The sequence below is a fragment of the Salvia hispanica genome, unplaced genomic scaffold (genome assembly GCF_023119035.1).
Source record: "Salvia hispanica cultivar TCC Black 2014 unplaced genomic scaffold, UniMelb_Shisp_WGS_1.0 HiC_scaffold_414, whole genome shotgun sequence".
NCBI lineage: Eukaryota > Viridiplantae > Streptophyta > Magnoliopsida > Lamiales > Lamiaceae > Salvia > Salvia hispanica.
The window spans coordinates 1-5,000 of record NW_025952151.1 but is presented as its reverse complement, the minus strand read 5'-3'; the positions used below and the strand labels follow the sequence as shown (position 1 = coordinate 5,000).

The 5,000-nt window shown below is 37.1% G+C and overlaps 1 pseudogene; it reads right to left on the bottom strand.

The window, feature by feature from the left end:
- Positions 1-8: 8 nt before the first annotated feature.
- LOC125199177 lies at positions 9-4,893 on the bottom strand (annotated as a pseudogene).
- Between the last annotated feature and the right edge of the window lie 107 nt (positions 4,894-5,000).

Below are 5,000 nucleotides of genomic sequence, written 5' to 3'. Positions count from 1 at the left end.
GCTGATACCAGATGAATGAGGAAGCGATCAGGAGATGATTTCCAGTCGAACTGAATATCATTGAACCCATTGACTGTCCCCATACCATCATGCAGTTGGCTACCTAAATCCTGTTGTTGGCTCAAGCTCTGCTCCCGTGCCATCGCCAAACCTGCTCTCCGTTCATAGACAGGGCGTTATTGCCAACTGCTGATAGGACCCCATTTGCTGGGGTGGATTGGCTGTGTCCATTGCTGAGGTTCCCAAATCCCAAACCACTCATCGAAGGGTTTCCATTTGCTACTCCATGACCTGCCAAACAATTGGTTCCATTCATAGCAGCAGTGTTGTTTGGCGACAGCATTCCATTAACATTTTTAAGTCAGCGCTCATTGCCCCAGCGCCCATCATGCCAGCCCCTCCAAGCTGTGAAGAAATCATCATGTCATTTATAATTTTTTGTACTGAGCTTTGGAATCATTGCATCTGCGTCACCAGATAGAGAAGGTTGTTGCATCGAAACATTTGGTGAGTTTGCAGGAGTTCTGATAAACCACCACCATATGGAGATGGCTGTGGGTTATTAGAAGATGATGGTCCAGGTGATTGGAAAGGGGAAGAGCAGACTGAGACTTTTCGCATTGTGATTGAAGAGCCCGGATTGCATCTGTACACTAATACCTCCTCCGTGGGACTGTTTGCATTAGAAACAGGGTTTTGATGTCAGTTGATCAATTCTGGTGAACAGCACGTGCAATGTTGCCAGTAGAAGAAGTTGTGGGCCCTGTGTTTGTAGTTACTCACACTTGGCATGCCATTACTAGCAGCAGCAAGTTGCATAACAGCAGCTTGTCCAGGATTGCTTGCATTTTGGCCCATCATTTGCTCCTGCTGACCCTCATTTCCTGAAGTGACCTTGAAAACCCAGCTTTTGTCTTTGAGGAAATTTGGTCAAGCTTCTGGAAAACGAAAAATTTGCTCATGAAAAAAATAGTATAAAATGAAAAGGACAGTAATAAAACACTGAGACCGATTAACTGCAAAAAAGTTTAGAACTGATGGATATTTAAGGCATATTAAGAATCAAGCAGAAATGGAAGGTTTCATGGCATTAACTAACGAAACTGAAAGTGACTCAGAAATAGCACAAGCGGAAACCTAAGTTACCTAACCCTCATGTATTGACTTGAATGCAGATTTTTACAGATTTACTATCAGATTATTGAATATTCAAGCTTACCCATAGGACCTGTTCCAGTTCCACGGCTATAATCTATAAGATCTTTCATGCTTTCACCACTTCTGATATCTGCAATTTGATCAGAAACATAAGTATATGCCAAATGATCATTAAAGGGCTAAACAGCAAATGAAATGATGTGATAACCACTATAATGTGATTCCATCAGAAAACATCAGCCAGATGCCATCCACGGGTGAGAAAAGAAAATGAACCACAGCTGTAGCAATGCATTGTCGGGCATTTATGCAAGAGCCAGAAAAGTTTGGATGTTTGTCTAATATAATTATCTACATTTCCCTTAATTGAAAACTGATGGAGATGAACATTAATTATTTGATTCATCCAAAGTCTTGGTACAATCCTCCATGCAATAGCTCCTCAGAGAGCCTGGCGCACATCACTCACAGTGATCTCCTACATCAAATCAATTTCCGATCTCAATATTTATTGTATTGGGTAACGCATCAAGAAATAATTCACCTTTTCAGCGCACCTACAACATTGTGTTCCACCTTGGTCTATTCGAGGGATGATTCGGACAAGGAGACATTCATTATAAAAATCTTTTAGCAACTTTGGCAAGATAATGCTAGTTTGATAAAACTGACTACATGGGTCCTCCAATTTACGATGATGGCCCATCTATGTTGCAGGATGAGATTTTATTCGTGTTGTGTTTTTACTTGTTGGACATGCTTCAGTGGTGCATTACACTTGTTTCTTCCGAGATCGGTGATGATGTTCACCGTCATAAATTATTTTAAATCCACATGCACTAACAATGGAAGTCATAATGTGAGGTGCACTTGAACCTATGTTCTAGAGATGAGAGGGTGTTAGATTTGAGGGTGAATCCAACTCATTTAAGGAAAATGGTGGAGATGAGATTATTATTTAGTTAATTTAATTTATTATCATATTATTCTTGTTACTTAATTATGTTATTGCTTGATTTAGATTTATTCCTAGATGCATTAGCATGTTTATGCCACATAGCCCTTATATGGTTTGTTGACATCAAATTTGGATGGTGGAGTATTAATAAAGTTTTAAGTTTTATTTTGTTCGTCTATATTCTTCAGAAATAACGATTTGTGTTCATAGTGTTTTTCAGTATTCATCATAGAATTAACAATTTCTTCTAATTCATACATGACTTCTCTGAATTTTCATAGAATATGGAATCACTTGTATTCTCCCTCATTGCTCTTCGAATCAACTGAGTAACACTATAACTCATATGCTTCCATGCATCAAATGCAGGTAATTTGTTTTACCTTCACCAACTTCAAGCAAATCTACGTAGAAAATGAAATTATAGTTCCAACATGTTACATTCTTATCATGGATTAAAGTAGGCCATTAATTATAGTAATACTTTGTTAGTAGACTTGCATGCAATAAATTGCACTATGTTCATACATGTTTTATTTTCTGTGCCTGGAGTTCGCAAGGCAAACTTTCGCGCCTTACACCTTTCATGTTGAGCCATCGATAATTATATGCTTCTGATTATTATACCTCAAACTAAGTAGGAATCTAATTTGCTGATGAAATCTAAGTACTTTATAAGCATATCATTGAGTGTCAAAATTCAATCACCATTATCAAACAGTCCCAGCAAGACACTAATGAAAGAAAAACCACATTACCTGAGGCACCGTACATATCTCTTGGTATATCCTAAATCGATTACTAGTGGAACTTCCAATGCTTTAGCAAGCTGACGAGCTGAATCAAACCTGGAATGCAAAGTGGATTTACAAATGAATAGCAGTATCAAGAAACCAGCCATATCATAAAGCAAGCTGCAATGCATTTGACATGAGATGGACCGCCGCCTAGAGTCTAAAGTAAGCTCTCTGTAAAATGACTTTTAAGCATTGAGAGTCTGGGAGAGGCTAAGGTTTTCAGCATACAGCCATTTTATGTTATATAACTTCAGTAATGCAACAGAAAAACATACTATAATAAATTAAAAAATAGCACTTATTTTCCAACAACATACAAAAAGAAACATGGAGTAAATGTTCGAAGCTGCAGTTAATACATACATTCATATCAAGATTTAGGAGATTAGTATTTCCAACTCACGTATTGCAGTTATTTTGTAGCTCAGAAACAGATGACTGGAGGATGTATTTGAGGTAGCAGCCTGGCATTTTTGGGCAGCAGCACCAAGTTGACTAACCTGCAATTCAATAGTAACCTAGTCAATACATAGTACAGTAAAAAATGAAGACACTGGTTTAGCATATCAGCCAATAGGACTGATGGATGAAGAATCCAGCCTTAACCAGACTATTTCAGAATAAGCTAGCAATCATAGTAATAAATTTGTTCAAATATGGCATGTAATATAGACAACCTGGGGAATCAGCAATCTTCTAGGAATAAGCTCTTCATGACGTCGAGCACAAAACTCCCACGAGCATATCTGCCATTTAGTTGAGAGAACAGAGAGTAAACAAATAGCAGTTCAAGGTAAAACAACAAGACAGTAGCTGTTTGTGTGTAGAGCAACCTTAAGGTCAGGAGAGAAAACAATTCGAAGCTGACCGTCTCGAACAACGCGAAGTTGCTCAAAGACGCTCTCCTGTATCGCTTTTGCATAATCCAGAACAATTTGGCCAGAAGAATTCTGATACTCCCGAGGCATGTCGACATATAGGAGTTCTTCTAAAGTACCGCTTTCATATTTTATTTTGAAGAGTCTGGGCAGTACCTCTGCAGTTGCCTCTGGCAGATGTAGAAAACAACATCAACTGACAAATAAATACATAGTAGTATTAATCTACTTACAGCAATTTTCTAATTCAAGAATCTAGATAGTTGTGTTCTATTTTTCCATCAGTCTGGGAGGTGAGGATAGGGATATTAGACATTCTGAAGAAGTTAAAGGAGCACTAAGCTGGAGCCAATAACATCATGATTACTGTAAAAGAACAGTGAAGCAAACACCACACCAAGCAAAGAACTGTAGAAACAGTATGAAACTATAACATAATTTTAGTATTGCCTAACAATGAAGAAAACACACCGAATCCACGACCAGGCCTGCGATTGCAGATTTCACAATGCCAAATATCCTGCACCCAAAACCAATAGTTAAATTGCATGCAATGGCTAAAAGATGAAGTACATTAACAACAATATCTCAAAAACACTGGAGTAGAACAATAATATTTTTGTCTGCAACCACTTTCAAGAACTGCGTTATAACACAGACTACTTTTGCAAAAGCAATCTATGATCTTTAGATAATTTTCCAAAATGTTTCATAATTATATTTATACAATAAATATTAAGATTTCAGTGCATAAAAAGTAAAAAGTGAGGAAATCAATGTAAGTAAAAACTTGAACTTTTGGTATGCAAATTAGACATACGCAAACATAGGGGAAATTTTTAAATATGATAGCTAAATCCTACTAAAACTATAAAAAGATTTTGGCAAATTTGCAATAGTTATTATAGTACCAAAAATGGAATAAACTAAAAAAGGGAAGTCCCTCCCAAAGTAGCATTATTAAGTATAAAATTGAACAGACCTGAGGGAAAACTCCGTTAGTTTGACGACCACTTCCATACATTGAGACACACCATTTTTTCTTTGCATTAGGTACAAAATATTCAGCTACAAATTTCCTCCAGAACTCAATACTGTTGTCCTACAATACAAGGGAAGCAAGTCTCTTCTGTCAAACTAATCCAGATTCCCAAATACTATATAAAGTCTTTCTCTAAACAATAAATAACTAAATCGGTCAAATTTTCT